General features: G+C 42.9%; 1 long non-coding RNA gene across 1 annotated transcript in view; it reads left to right on the forward strand.

Annotated features, from left to right (window-relative positions):
- Positions 1-10174, forward strand: part of LOC139268068 (uncharacterized) — a 41701-nt gene extending 31527 nt beyond the window's left edge. The window contains exon 4 of the long non-coding RNA XR_011593967.1: positions 10095-10174. This is a non-coding gene — a long non-coding RNA (uncharacterized lncRNA). The remainder of the gene's footprint in view (positions 1-10094) is intronic.
- Positions 10175-16153: the final 5979 nt, after the last annotated feature.

Below are 16153 nucleotides of genomic sequence, written 5' to 3' on the forward strand. Positions count from 1 at the left end.
GTACAGCGTCAACTTTAGAAAATCTGGCCATGGTGAAGCCACCCCTGGTGTCCCGGGCAGCAGTGTGGTCAAGTGCTGATATCCTGTGTCCTGTGCAGCATTAGGTCATTGCGGAGAAGGTTGGTGTTGCTATGGGTGATGCTGGTATGTTTAGTGATGTTGGTGTTGGGGCTGATCATGGTGGGATTCTAGGACTAATGTGAGATTTTTTCAAGGGCACCGATGCTGATTGAATAGATGGCAGGTGAGGTTGAGATGACAGACTCGATCTGTTAATAGTGAGAGAGGTTGCTCCAAGGAGATGACAGTGGATAGAGAGTTCACTGCCAGCACCCAACCTGCATACAGCTCAAAAATGTCTTCCAAATCCTAAAAGCTTCAGCTTCTGATAAAGTGAACAGCTGTGAAATGGTAGCTTTTATACCACTTCTGCAGCTGTCAACTAGTCAAAGCAAAGGAGAGCCATTGAGAACCCAACACACTTACCTGACGTGTTCTCCAAGGGATCTGAACCTCATAAAAAAGGGTTGGTCAAGCAAGATTTTCCCTTTTGAAATCCATGCTGACTATTCATTATTATACCTTTCATTTCTAGATGTTCTTCTATTCGGTAAAATAATGGGACTAAAGGCAGACAAGTCCCCTGGACCTGATGGCTTGCATCCTAGGGACCTAAAAGAAGTGGTTACAAAGATAGTAGATGCATTGGTTGTAATCTACCAAAATTCACTGGATTCTGGGGAGGTCCCAGCAGATTGGAAAACTGCAAATGTAATGCCCCTATTTAAAAAAGGAGGCAGATAGAAAGCAGGAAACTATAGACCAGTTAGCCTAACATCTGTGGTTGGGAAAATATTGGAGTCTATTATTAAAGAAGCACTAGCAGGACATTTTGAAAAACATACTTCAATTAAGCAAAGTCAGCATGGTTTTATGAAAGGAAAATCATGTTTGACAAATTTGCTGGAGTTCTTTGAGGATGTTACGAGCAGGGTGGATAAGGGGGAACCAGTGAATGTGGTGTATTTGGATTTCCAGAAGGCATTCGATAAGATGCCACATAAGAGGTTACTGCACAAGATAAAAGTTCACAGGGTTGAGGGTAACATATTAGCATGGATTGAGGATTGGCTACATAACAGAAAACACAGAGTCGGGATAAATGGGTCATTTTCCAGTTGGCAAACAGTAACTAGTGGAGTGCCGCAGGGATCGGTACTGGGACCTCAACTATTTACAATCTATATTAATGACTTGGATGGAGGGACCGAGTTTAATGTAGCCAAGTTTGCTGATGATGCAAAGATGGGTAGGAAAGCAAATTGTGAGGAGGACATAAACAATCTGCAAAGTGAGTGGGCAAAAATTTGGCAGATGGAGTACGACATAGGAAAATGTGAGGTTATCCACTTTGGCAGAAAAAATGGAAAAGTAAATTATAATTTAAATGGAGAAAGATTGCAAAGTGCCTCAGTGCAGAGGGACGAGGGGGTCCTTGTGCATGAAACACAAAAAGTTAGTATGCAGGTACAGCAAGTAATCAGGAAGGTGAATGGAATGTTGGCCTTTATTGCAAGGGGGATAGAGTATAAAAGCAGAGAAATCCTGCTACAACTGTACAGGGTATTGGTGAGGCCACACGTGGAGTACTGCATGCAGTTTTGGTCTCCATATTTAAGGAAGTATATACTTGCATGGGAGGCTGTTCAGAGAAGGTTCATTAGGTTGATTCCGGAGATGAAGAGGTTGACTTATGAAGATAGGTTGAGTAGGTTGGGACTACACTCATTGGAGTTCAGAAGAAAGAGAGGTGATCTTATCGAAACATATAAGATAATGAGAGAGCTCGACAAGTTGGATGCAGAGAGTATATTTCCACTTATAGGAGAAAATAAAACTAGGGGGCATGGTCACTGAACAAGGGGCCACCCATTTAAAACTGAGATGAGGAGGAATTTCTTCTCTCAGAGGGTTGTAAATCTGTGCAATTCTCTGCCCCAGAGAGCTGTCATTGAATATATTTAAGGCAGAGAGGGACAGATTTTTGAGCGATAAGGGAATAAAGAGTTATGGGGATTGGGCAGGGAAGGGGAACTGAGTCTATGATCAGATCAGCCATGATCTTATTAAATGGCGGAGCAGACTCAAAGGGTCAAATGGCATACTCCTGCTCCTATTTCTTGTGTTCTTGTGTTTTCTCCTTTAGTGGGGATTCCATTATTTTTCCTACCACTAATGTTAAGCTGACTGGTCTATATTTCCCTAGACAGGTTCTATCCCCCTTCTTAACTGTAGGTATTATGTTAGCTGTCTGCCAGTCCTCTAGCACTACACCTTTTTCTAACGAATTATTAAATATGTGTAGTAATGCCTCTGCTGTCTCTTCCCTAGATTCTTTTAAAATGCGTGGCTGCAATCTATCCAGACCAAGGGCTAGAACCTCCACTTTTGAGCTTATCGCCCAAAAATGGGCATTATTTCCGGCGTGGGTGATAAAAAAGGGTTTTCAGATCGCCGGCTTCTTGCCCATTCTCAAAACAACTAGTTTACATTTTTGAAAATGGGCATTACCATGAGCGATATCAAATGGGCGGTAGCATTAAATGTTTTTGACCTTCTGCCGTAAAGTGTGGCCGTCCTTAGCAATAGCATGGCAACGCTCGATTCCCGCGATTCTGGAGGTCAAGGGTCACCATGACATGCGCAGAGAGGAGACAGAGAGAGAGGGAGCTCAGAGGGACTGAAGGCGTGGCTGGGTATGGTGTGGCTGCTTTGGGAGGAAGGAGGGAGACTTTAGAACTTCACAGCCAGAAGGCAAACAAAAAGTAGCTGTTACCAGCCACATATTTGACCGAATTTGCCCTATAATGGAGAGAGAGGAGGAGGCATCACAGCACGCTGTGGAGACTGACGCTGGAGAGAGCAGTGAGGTGAGAGAGGAGCACATTGGAGGCTGCAAAAGAGCGAGGAGGTTGTCGGACGAGGCAAATGCCTCCCTCCTGCAGGAGGTCTAGTCACACTGTGGTGATTTGACACAGGGAGGGCGTGGGAAGCCCACTCCAAAGGCCTACCAGAGGATATGGACTGAGATAGCAGAGGTGGTCTCATGGGCGACCACCGAGGTGCGTGAGGGCAACCAATGCCGCAAACGATGGAACGACCTTGTGGGATCCGCAAGAGTAAGTATTACATTGAGTTACATGTACTTATCTATTTATATAATTTGATTTGTAAATGTCACAAGTGACTGTCCGCAGATGTGAGGTCTTGCACTTTTACTGGGAATGTTTTACTCAAAGCCTGCAGTCACGGTGTACATCTTTAGGTAAAGAATGATAATAATCATAATAATCATGATTACATCTGTCGGTTATGTGTTGTATCTGTCTCTGTGACAGTACCTAGCAATGCTATCATGCAAGGATCTCATGCCATGTCATCCTGTCACCTTTTACAGAAGATGCTATCGACGATGAGGTCCATGCAGAGGCGAACAGGTGGGAGGCCACCAGTCCCCAGCGACATCACCGAGATGGAGGAGCGAATGCCAGCACTCGTGGGGAAGCACCCCCGGACAGCCACGGACGTACCTGCAAACCCTGAAGTGATGGCACGTGAGAAAAGCTTACACCATTGCATGATTTAAAGTCAATAGATGCCACACCAACTCATAGCCGGCCAATCATATATGATAGATGATTTTTAAAAGTGTCACAGAAATAATGCTGGCCTATTGAAAATCATTGCAATGCACAATGTGTTGATGGTGATGATGTATGATATCTGCGATGATTTTGAGAACGGTGGTACTTTTGTCGTGCATATGCTGTGTGTAGCGCTGGACTCACCTTGTGACCCTAGAAATCCCCTCTCCTCTAACAACCTCATTTGTGTCTTGCAGCTCAGCCAGCAGCGCGGCCCCAGGCAAGGCCACAGAGGTCAGAAGGTGGGGGCGCGAGGCAGGACTCGGCAGACGATCCTACTACATCTGGTGCTGAGGAGTTCCAATTGTCACCCATCAATCCGCTGGGTCTGTTCTCGACGGATGAGAGCGCGGACTTCGAAGAACCTGCATCGCCACGCTCCAGAACCCATTCCACCCTAAGGCCATTTATTGGTCCTCCGGTCATTCCCGCCTCCACTCTGGAAGTGCCAGCCCCAAGCACCTCGCCACAGGGCATCCCATTTGTCCCCAGGACGGTGCCGACCCAGTGGAGGTCTTGTGGATGCAGAAGGTCTGTTCCACGAGTGCGGCATAACAGCGGAGAGATGGTATAGTTGTCCAGGAGGACTGTAGACATTGGTGACCAGCTCATCGAAGCTTTGGGGGGGGCATATCCCAACACCTGGCCACCATGACCGAGTATATTCCGCGCATGGCGGAGTCCCTGGATACGATAGTCAGGAACACTGCTGCCACAGGCCTCCCAGTGGTCCCAGAACGCGGCACTCCACCACTGGGTTCCGTACCACCACTGCAAACGACAGATAAGAGCAAGGACCAAGATCCTGCTTCTGCATCAGAGAATGTTGTCCCCTCGGCACCTATTGCTCCCGTACCTGTCCAACCAACGCATCTGCCTTTATCCCCCCCAAAGAGGCACCGCCTGAGGAGCTCCTCAGCCAGGCGGCATGGAGCGAGGAGGGGAAGGGGTGGAGGTGGGGAGAAGAAGGAGAGGGGGGGGAAGGAAAGCGAGGTGCATGTGCGCAGGTAATGGCTGTGTTATATCTCCATCTGGGTGTATGCAGTTTGTTGCAATGTATGGGGGCTGGGGACCACGCTCCTGCTTTGCCTTTGTATTGTGTGTTGCTGGACATGTTGAACATGTGATTGATGTCAATGGTGGAAAAAGTGGGGTGTGGTCGGGGGTTGGGTGTTATTGGCTGTAATACTTATGATTTCAGCCCAGTGTTGGTATTAAACTTTTGTTATTGAACATAACCTTATTAGAGAATTGGACCATTACACACTGGTGATTCCTTACCATAAAAGGATTAAATACAACTTAACATCAATCAACATAAACTTTAACTGGCACCAAGGTGATGGGCATCATTGATGTCTGAGCTGCACACACACAGCAGTGTGTCAGCGTTGTCACTCACATCAGCGCTCTTTCAGTCAAATCTTTCTGATATCAGCTCCTCACATAAGAGTGGGATTTAACAAATACCTGTCACACCACTGGCATTTGTTCTGGTTAGTTCCACTTTTTGTGGGCGTTTTTTGAGCGAGTGATATTGTGGGCGATATGTGTGCGAAGTGGTGAAATTGAAGATGGGCGATCTCCATGGCCGCTAGTTTGGGTAAATATGCTCTTTACGACAAAAAACTGTTGCTGGGGGTTGATATTGAATCTCGGCGTTAATTCCGTTCGGAAAGTAACGCTGGGTGATATGGGCGTTGAATTCGCCCATTCTGTTGATTCTGCCCAAAAAAAGTGGGCAGGCAGTGATATTTTTTCTCGACATTAAGCCCATTGGGAAAATAATGCTCGGGAATAAGTCTCCGAAGAAGGCCCGTCAGTTTCCACTTTTGCCAGAATGGGCGATATCTGGGCGTTTTACGTCATTTCAGTGGTAAAATGGGCGTTAAGTGGCCATTAAGCATGCAAAAAAAGTGGAAATTCTAGCCCCAGGGGTTTTATCCTCTTTGAGTTTGATTAGTTTATTTAATATAATCCCCTTTTTTATTTTAAATGCACTTATCCCATTACTCATCTCATCATCCAATATCATGTTCACCTGTTCTATCTCCCTGGTAAATACCGAAGCGAAATAATGATTCAATATTTCTGCCATCTCCCTATCGTTACCTGTGGTATTATCCTATCTATCCCTTAATGGTCCTATTCCCATCCCAACCTTACTTTTTGATGTGCCTGTAAAATATTTTACAATTTTCTTTATAATTTAATTTCAATGTGCCTCTTTGCCTTCCTAATTGTATTATTTTTTAATTCTCTCCTAATCCCTTTGTATTCTCCCTTATCATGCACTCCCCTTCTGTCGATGTACTTAATGTATGCATCTTTCCTTACCCTCAATTGTTCCCTTATGGTTTTATTTATCCATGGAATCTCATCGGTGTTTAGTTTGTTCTTTCCTTTTAGCAGAATATATTGTTCCTGCACTCTGTTGAACACTGTTTTAAATGTTTCTGATTGTTGTTCTACATTGTTGCCTGCCAATAGTGTTGCCCATGTTATCTTCCTAAGTTCTATTCTTAGCCCCTCAAAATCAGCATTTCGCCAATCTATTAAACTGGTTTTCGTCATACTTTTGTCCTTCCCTATTATCATCTTAAAGCGTATTATATTGTGCTCACCATTGCCTAGAAGTTCCTCCTTTTATTTCTCGTATCTGCTCTGGTGCATTCCACATTTCCAGATCTAATAGCGAATCCTCCCTTGTTGGGGTTTTATTATATTTTTACATATTTTACATAGAAAGGAGTCCTGCATACATTGCAGGAACTCCATTCCCTTATCCCCTTTATCTACCTCTTCTGTCCAATTAATATCTGGGTAGTTGAAAGCTCCCATGATTATTATTCTATGTTTTTTACTCATTTCCCTAATTTGTCTGTATATTTCTTCCTCCACTCCCTTCCACTATTAGGTGATCTGTAGACTAATATATTTGTTAGGCCAATTTCAAAGCTGTAATTTCATCTGAGTACAGACAATAGTTATAAACCACTCAAGCTTTGATCAAATGATTTATGATATCATCTAAAGCTGCTGATTAGATTGGCATCTTGTAGTCATCCCCAAGTATCCCTTATACATGTTTTAATAAAATCTGGGTAAATATTCCTTAATTAGCTGACATAAGACAGGTAAAATAATAGACCGACTCCTTTTGCAACAGTATGTTGGCCCTGTTGTCACCATTCTTCTATCCTTTGCATCTCGGAGAAAGCTAATCTTATTGACCAAAGGAAAAAAAACTAATGTAAATAACAATAATAGCAGCACAATTCAGGCAGAGGGCGAGCAACAGGTTACATGTTTGCTCTCTTAGCCAGGAAATGGTGCATGTGCAATATGAAATTTTTTGCACCCACAGGTTAGGTACAGGCACAGGTTAAGTACAGAATAAAGCTCCCTCCTCACTGCCTAAACCTCAATCTCAGTAGAGTACCTCCTACTCAAAGTAGAAAAGTTACCCAGTTTGGACGGGCTGAATCCTCGGTTACTGAGGGAAGTAAGCGTGGAAGTTGCCACGGTTCTGGCCACAATCTTCCAATACTCCTTGGATAGGGGGTGGTGCCAGAGGTCTGGAGGATTGTAAATGTTACACCCCTCTTTAAAAAAGGGGAGAGGGATAAACCTGACAATAGGTCAGTAAGCCTAACGCGGTGATGGGGAAACTTTTAGAGATGATAATCCGGGCGAAAATGAATTGGCATTTGGAAAAGTATGGGCTAATAAATGAAAGTCAGCACGGATTTAATAAAGGCAAATTGTGTTTGACTAACTTATCGAGTTATGTGATGAAATAACGGAGAGGTTAATGAGGGTAGTGCGGTTGATGTTGTGATGTTGTTTATATGGACTTCCAAAAGCATTTGACAAAGTACCACATAATTGACTTGTTAGCAAAGTTAAAGCCCATGGGATTAAAGGGACAAAAGCAAAATACTGTGGATGCTGGAATCTGAAATAAAAACAAAAAATGCTGGAAATCTCAGCGGGTCAGGCAGCATCTGTGGAGAGCGAAACAGTTAACGTTTCAGGTCAATGACCCTTTGTCAGAACTGGCGAATGTTCAAAATGAACAGATTGTTAAGGAGCACTGAAAGGGGGAGGGGAGGGAAGAACAAAAGGGAAGGCCTGTGATAGGGTGGCAGACAGGAGAGATTTGAGAGACAAAAGGGATGATGGGACAACTTGAGATGGTAATGGCAGAAGTTAGAAAAAGATTAGTTTAGATAGGGTGTGAATGGCGTTGAATGGAATGATTAAAGGGAAAGTGGCAGCATGGATAAAAAATTGGCTGAGGGCTAGAAAGCAGGGAGTAGTGATGAACAGTCGTTTTTCAGACAGAGGGAGGTGTGCAGCAGTGTCCGTATTGAGACCATTGCTGTTTTTGATATATATTCATGACCTGGACTTGGGTAGACAGGGCATCATTTCAGTTTGCAGATGACATGAAACTCAGAAATGTAGTAACAGACTTCAGAAGGACGTAAGCAGACTGATAAAAGACACAGTTGGATGAAATTTAACAGAGAGAAGTGTGAAGTGATACATTTAGTAAGAAGAATGAGGAGAGGCAATATGAACTAAATGGTACAAGTTTAAAATGGGCGGAGAGAGACCTGGAGATGTATGTAGACAAATCTTTGAAGGTGGCAGGCCAAGTTGAGAAGGCAGTAAAAAAGCATATTGGATTCTGGGCTTTATTAATGGAGTACAAAAGCCAGGAAGTTATCCTAAGCCTTTATAAAACACTGGTTTGGCTTCAGCTGGAGTATTGTGTTCATTTCTGGGCACCACACTTTAGAAAGAATGTCAAGGCCTTCGAGAGAGTGCCGAAGAGATTTACTAAAATGGTACCAGGGATGAGGGACGTCAGTTATGAGGAGAGACTGGAGAAGCTGAGGTTGTTCTCTTTAAAGTAGAGGAGGTTAAGAGGAGATTTGATAGAGCTGTTCAAAATCATGAATGGTTTTGATAGAGTAAATAAGGAGAAACCGTTCCTAATTACGGAAGGGTCAGTAACCAGAGGGTACAGACTTAAGGTGATTGGTAAAAGAACCACAGGCGACATGAGGATACAATTGTTTACTTAGCAAGTTGGAATGCACTGCCTGAAATGGTGGTGAAAGCAGATTCAATAGTAACTTTCAAAAGAGATTTGCATGAATACTTGGCAAAACATTTACAGGGCTATGGGGAAAGAGCAGGGTGAGTGGGACAACCAAAGAGTCGGCAAAATGGACTGAATGGTCTCCTTCTGTGCGCAATCGTTCTATGATTCTATGGGGCCAAAATTGCCCCTTTTCTTAAGGCCTGTTACCACCGGAAATCGGTGGCCACGACTTTTCGTGGAGTGGCTGCTGCTAGCCCAGTTACCCTCCCGAGTTTTCCCGGCAGTGCCCCGATCCCCCCACTGCTCCGCTGCTGCTGGTCCGTCTTAAGCACGTCATCACCGTGCGCACTGCCAATATAACCCCCCGACGGTGGCATTCCCCTCCAAAAATCTTCGGCCCACCCGGCAGTGCCAAAACAAGCTTTTTCCCGGTGGTCCAGTGAGGTTGTGGCCTTCTGCAACGGTGGTGCGGCTTTCCTTAAAGGGGAGGACGCACTGTCGCTGCCGCCATGTTTTTTTTTTGTCGGCCGACTGCCATGTCAGTCCGACAAATATGCCCCCGGGTTCAGCCGGGCCGCCAACAGGCAGCTTGGCACTCCCTCTTGGGTGCCAGGCCGCTGGCCCGGCCGAAACCCTCCCTGGTGCCCCAGTGGTCCGAAGTTTAAAAATCGTTAAGTGAAGAGGAGAGCCGTGGTGACACGGCGCCATGATGACGTCATCACAGTGGTGAATCTGCTCCGCACCCAACCTCCGCTCCTCAGTTGCTATCACCGCCGCATCTTCTCCCCTCGGGTGTAGTCACCAGCCAGCCCCCCCCCCCCCCCCATTAAGAGCGATTTCTGGATCAAAACCCAAAAAATCCCAAAAAGCCAATTGTTGCGCAAGAGTCAACCTGAACCACAGTTGTGATGAAATCCATTGAAACGGGCAGGGGGCAATTTCTACCCCTGTGATTCGACTGCTCCAGTGTGATATTCCATTTTCCCACACTTAGCCATCTTTGTGGTCCCTCTGAGTGAGATTGCCAATTCGCTGCCAGATGCTACTGAACTGCAGTTTTTTGCTGTGGATTCAAGCCTACTCAATTGAGTGTGCCAAAATGCATTTCTCGAAGCTTCCATATAGTTAACTGAGAGAGAAGGTTTTCACACCATCAGTGTGCAGGATTCACCAAGTCACAGATGTGAAAAACAAGTGTTATAAAGAGTTCCATAATCACATTCATACTCAATTAGGAATTACAATTATATTCTTTTATTCGTTTTGTTTTACAGATCGATTTCCACTCTAAAAGAGGCCTGGGATACGGGGATCAACCTTATCCATTCAACAACAACAACAACTTGTATTTATATAGCACCTTTAACGTAGTGAAATATCCCAGGAGTAATATGAGATAAAAATTTGACACCGAGCTGCTTAAGTAAAAATTAGCGCAGGTGACCAAAAGCTGAGTCAAAGAGGTATGTTTTAAGGAGCGTCTTGAAGGAGGAAAGAGAGGTAGAGAGGCGGAAAGGTTTAAGCCAGGAGTTCCCGAGCTTGGGGCCTAGGCAAGATTCCCGAGGACTGCGAGACATTGCCTGCTGTGGCTGGCTGGGTTCCTGGCAGAGTGATTTGATTTAATAATGTAAAATCACATTGCCAGGGATTACCAACCTGTCACCAGCTATTGCCGACCATTCCTAGAAGAAAAGTGCATCTTGCCATTTTGAATAGGTGGAATGGTGGACTTTATCCACCTCAGAGTAACATAGAAATTGTTAGATGAGAAAAGACCAGGATCCATCTAGTTCGCCATCTGCCATCTTGACATAGCAGATATAGCTCCTATTTGTCAGATATTGAGAGTGAAGGGTCTCTCTAACCTGTATGATGTCCTCCCAGTTAGTAAGGATGTGAGCAGACAAGGGAGGGTCATTTTGACTTTAGACAACAGCGTAAGACACACGGTATCGGCTCGATCATCTCCTGGCTTTCGTTTCTACTGAAGTCGAAGGAAATGAAAATCGGGAGAGGTGTTTAACTGGTGGCCGAGCCAATTTTGCACGTTTTACATTATCACTTCAAGTCAAAATTACCCCAAAGAGTTTCTTCAGGGAAGTTTTTATTCTTAAATTCACTTGTCAACGTGTTGATGTGAAAGGGTTATTTACAGAGTCGATTGTTCCTCAGCTGTTCCAGGTCCTGAAACTGTCTGAAAGCTCCTCAGCGTAACCATATCACCCACTTTGAAGGAGTTGTTAACACTCTGGGAGAATGTTTTGAGGGTAATTTTACCAATCCAATCTGCAGGCCAGGAATCTCACCCACTGGCAGTACAAATGTCTATGTGGATTGCTCATAATTTACCAACCAGTAAAATGATCCCCTGTAATTATGAAGTGACTACATCAGGGGTGCGGCAAGTGCTTATTTTATTTTAAAACAAAGCAAAAACTGAAAGAGAAAAATCAGTTATTAATTTACCTGTAAACAATACATTGATGCTAATATTGGGTATTGGACACTGTAATGTATTTGCTTCATGGGTTCTTCGCGTAAGAATTCATGGCAACGCATTGCTATTAAGAACTAGTTGGTTTATTAGCAAAAGGTTTAACAATCACACTACACCAGTTCATCCACCAGGCTCACAACCACCTGCCTCATCGTGGATGCCCCAAACCCAACTGGCTGGGGTTTTATTGAGTCTTGTGAATATCTGGCTAAGCCATTCCCAACTCAACAGTTCCACAAACCACAAACTCAGAGGTGCATGCATTACAGACACAATCTGATGGATCTCCTTAAAAAAAGTGGACAGCATCAGCTGCTTGCTTCTATATCAAAAATGTTCAGTTGCTTACTTTAAGCTGTCCTTCTCCTTTAAGAAAAGAGACTGAGAATGTGTTTGTTTCCGAGGTTAGGCGTTAACTTCCAGTGGAAAACAATGAAAATTCTGCCTTGTATGTATCGACATGAGGGAACGCTTGAGCTCATGCCGGTGTCCTTGGCGTGCAAAGGCTTCTGGCTGCTCAGCATCAGCTGTTTCAGATTATGTAGTGCATGGCCACGTGGAGATACTAAGGGAGCCTGGAGGAGGGATTTTTCTCTGAGCCCTGTGCGGTGAAGGACTTAGCTAACTCTGTGAACAGATCTTTGAACGCCTTGATGTTCACAGTGGCTAAGTTCCGCACCTCAGGGGGTCAAACTCAAGAGGATTTCCGGACTACCATTTGCAATTCATATGTCAGTGCAGGCTTATGTCAGTCGGTCCACAGGTCTTGCTGGTGCTAATTATTCTTCTCGTGTTGTGTGATTCAACGCACTAATTTCCAGAATGCTTGAGTTCAATACGATGATTAAAACTGATGGCTAGACACAAGTGAGGATCTTGAGTCCAAATCCAGATATCCAATACTTTTTATTTTCTCAGAACCTGGCCCCACCTGGGAAACATCATGAATTGTTCCGTAACATTTATTTTCAGCTTTGTGCTATGGTGCGAGTTGCAACTATTCCAAACTTTGGAACTCTTATGGCCAGCAGAGGGAGAAGAATCAGTTTGCCTGGATTCAAACACATGTCATAGAAGTGGTCCGATGTTCCTATGAAAGGGAAATGTTGAGAGATCTTCGCCACATCTACATTTATTTCAATCTCATCAGTTATTTGTTGTATCCCATTAAGCAGAATAATAACATAATTTTAATTGTCAATCGCTGATTTGTATCAGCAGTCAGTAATTGAAATAATTTGCCAACAGAGTAAAAATACAATGTCATCTGAAAATTCAGGGGTGTGGGTGGGCTGCAAACTATATTGATTGTGAGTGAAGGAGAGGAAGTGACAGATTACTGCAGTAATTTCTTATAATGTGTTGAAAAAAAGAAAAAACACTTCAGTGCCAGTGAACTTTGTATAAGATTTAGAAATAAGTAAGAGTGCATGTCACTTTTTAATTGATAATCCTAAGCAAAAGGCCAAGACCCATAGTGTAAAATTACCATCAAGGTTGACAAATATGAAAATATGAGATAAATCAGCACATGGTGATCAGGTGAAGCTAAGCTTGTATTTTAAATCCTCTAGTTTATAGAAGGGAGGAAAGGTTGTGTGAGGTAAGGAATTTTACAGTTCTGAGGTGGTGTAAAATAATCAATTGGAGTAGGAGTCAATGAATCTGAATTTCAACATAGTGAGAATACAGTTGCTGGATGATTCATTTGGAGCTAGGGAGGAACAAGAGAAGAAAGTTCAGAGCATCACTGACAAAGAACTAGTAATAAAGTGGAGAAAGGTTGCAACAGGGAGAGAGGTTGGAGGTGAATGAGGGACCACCTGTCATACAACCAGCATTTTCTTGTACCCCATCCAGGAGTGTACAAGAGATATTAGAAGAACCTCCCTGAATATGAATGTGAATGTTTGTGGGCTTTGGAGAACATCGAGAATTGTTGTGGGAAAAAGACGTATTTGGCATGAAAGAAGATACTGAGCTTCTTGGAGGCTGCTTTAGCTTTAGAAGAGTAGAAGTTCCACCTAACATCAAAGCAGAAAGCCAATAAGCAAAGAAGAGCTAACAGTGGAATCATCAAATGTAAGAGGTGGTAACTGTTGTTTATGTGTACTGAAGGATGTTGCAGAGTCATCAAATGAGTGGGTGAGGTTTTAGAATCAGTAGAACTGGCAACTGATATGGAATGAGGGCACAGCTGATGGTAAAATAATGAACTACAGCACAGGTAGAGTTACAGAGCAAAATGAGAGCAGGACTTATCTTATCAGGACAAGTCCGGACAACTTTAAATTGTGTTTCATTTTTATTCCTGGGAAGCATTGTAAAAAATCTCTTAAAATCACTCACATTCCATTGGATCTGGCTCCAAAGAGTCTGGAAAATTTCTCCTCAATTATTTACATAGGTATCAAGTAGAGCAGGGGTTGGCAGGCTAATTCTATGGAATAAAAACAATGTAAGTGAAGAGAGAATGAACCAGGCTCACACATCATTCAGTGCCATAAAACTTGTGTTTGTGTATGGTTTGAGAACAGGACTAACCTGGAACAACTTTTCACTCACAGAAAACTGTTACCTGAACCTTTACCCTGCATCACCATGGACACAGGGATCTTCCCTTAAGGTACAGTACAACACATGAACTTCCAAACCCTCTAAATATACTTTACAACTCTTTCAATGCTGACATCCCTCAGGACAATTTGATATCAAAGGAATATTCCTTTATTGGGTCTGCTGAAAATGGATTCAGTGAATCCAGAGGAGTGGGTTCCAACTCAAACTTTTTTTTGTATATTTCTTTTGGTTGAAAGATTAAATTATCATCACTTTTAACTTTTACAGTTACAAAGTATTTACAGTACAGAAACAGGCCAGTCGGCCCAACAAGTCCATGCCAGTGTTTATGCTCCACACAAGCCTGGGGCTATGTGTTTGTACACTGCCCCTTCATATCTGGAACTAGGGTTTGAACTGAGCACAGACCAACAAAAGTTCCTCTCGTTGGCAGCTATATGGAACCTAACTGAAACATGTTTGGGCAGTTTCAACTCATTTGCTCGTAATGTTGTGTCCATAGCATACAACTATCCAGAATTTGGAAGCCTTGCTCAGAAATAACATTCTCCAGTAAGAGCAGAAGTCACTGATTTTTTTTAACAACTTGAATTCTTCCTTATAAGGACAATGTTTTCTTGGAGCAGTTTGCTTATGTTTGAAAAAGTGAACTTGGCAAATAAAATGTAATTTTCACAGCTAATAGTTCTGAATTTCCCAGCAAATGGATTTGACTCGAACCCATTTGGTTACAGCTTGCTTTCATTGGGTACAACAGCCTCCCATTACCAGGAGACTATGTCATACTGCTTGCTTCTGCTGTATAATAAAACATAGGAATTTGTTTTTAAACTTTTTTTTGACTAGTAATCTAAATGCAAAGCATGTTAAATGCTCTGGATCCCTGTTGAAAGTGGGAAAGGATCCATTTCTCAGAGTTTACATCCTTTGATGAACACAAAAATGTTCTCACATAATGTTAAATATTTATGAAGGCATGCTGATTGGTGTATTTGTGTCCTTTGTTCTTTCTACTTTCATGTTTTCAAAATGTCGGTTAAAGAGGCATGGTGGGACCATTTTGTATTGCATTCCCTCCTCGGTGGTATGTTAGGATTTCTGCCCATGCTTCTCATTTATGGTACCAGTGGAGTGGAACTTGTTGATGTCATTGGAGACAGGCTGCTATTGAATATGTCTGCCCAGGCTCTCCTGACCACTCCAGCCAAAGGACATGAGAGCATATTTCACTTGTGTTTCACTCAAAGGAAGAATCATTCTGAAGCACTGCAGCCTACTTTGACTTGCATTTGGCACAGCGCATTATCCCTAGGGTCCTATAAGTGCCCTTTGATTGATAGGATGGCAGAGACATTATGTAGACTCTCTCTGGGCCCTTAGAGGTTGCACAAGCTGTAAATTATTTATAACTGTAATAAGAGATTTCTTGATTTAATGATGGACTGCGTACCTCTGAAATATACTTTAAGACCAGCTTCTGTAACTTTTTTTTATCTCTGTGTGTGCTATGTTTTGTCTGGATTGTGTGAATATGAAAATTAATGACATCTTAACTATGGAAAACACAGGAACAAAGGATGACTGAGAGACCCCAGCAAATGTATAGATCTAATATTTATAGCACTTAATAACATTTGGTGCTACGTGACAATTCAACTGAATATGGTTCCTCCTTAAACTCCAAGCTCCAAACCTCTTCTATATCTAATTCACTACACTAACCCATTCTTCTCAATTCATCTCCACAGGAATAAGCCATTTCAAAGAGGGATTTGTACCAACTGAGAGCAGGTATTAAAAGCTGTGAAGCGTTTATAGCAGCCTCTCATCACTGAGAGATTATGTTGCACTGCTTGGTTCTGCTATATAATAAAACTGAAATGTTAACACAGGAGATTTGTTTTTAAACTACATTTTTTTGCTAGTAATTTAAATGCAAAACATGCCCTGGGATCCCTGTCGAAAGTGAGAAAATGGTCCATTTCTTAGAATTCACATCCTCATTTTGATGAATACAAGAATTTTCCCCAAAAATAAATAAGCAAAAGGGACTTTAATGCTATATAAAGAAAAAGGCAAGCATGAGACTTCACCACTTAAAGACTTCAGTACACCTAATTGGTTAAATTGCTGATAGGTGCCTTCTGCTTAATTGTACCATGAAAGTCTGTCAGTTAAATTCTTGTCCCTGTGCAACTTGGCCCATTTCACTAGCGGCTCCTGGGAGAGCAACAGATACAATAGCCTAGAAATTAC

This window comes from Pristiophorus japonicus, chromosome 8, assembly GCF_044704955.1.
Source record: "Pristiophorus japonicus isolate sPriJap1 chromosome 8, sPriJap1.hap1, whole genome shotgun sequence".
NCBI classification, from domain to species: Eukaryota; Metazoa; Chordata; class Chondrichthyes; family Pristiophoridae; genus Pristiophorus; species Pristiophorus japonicus.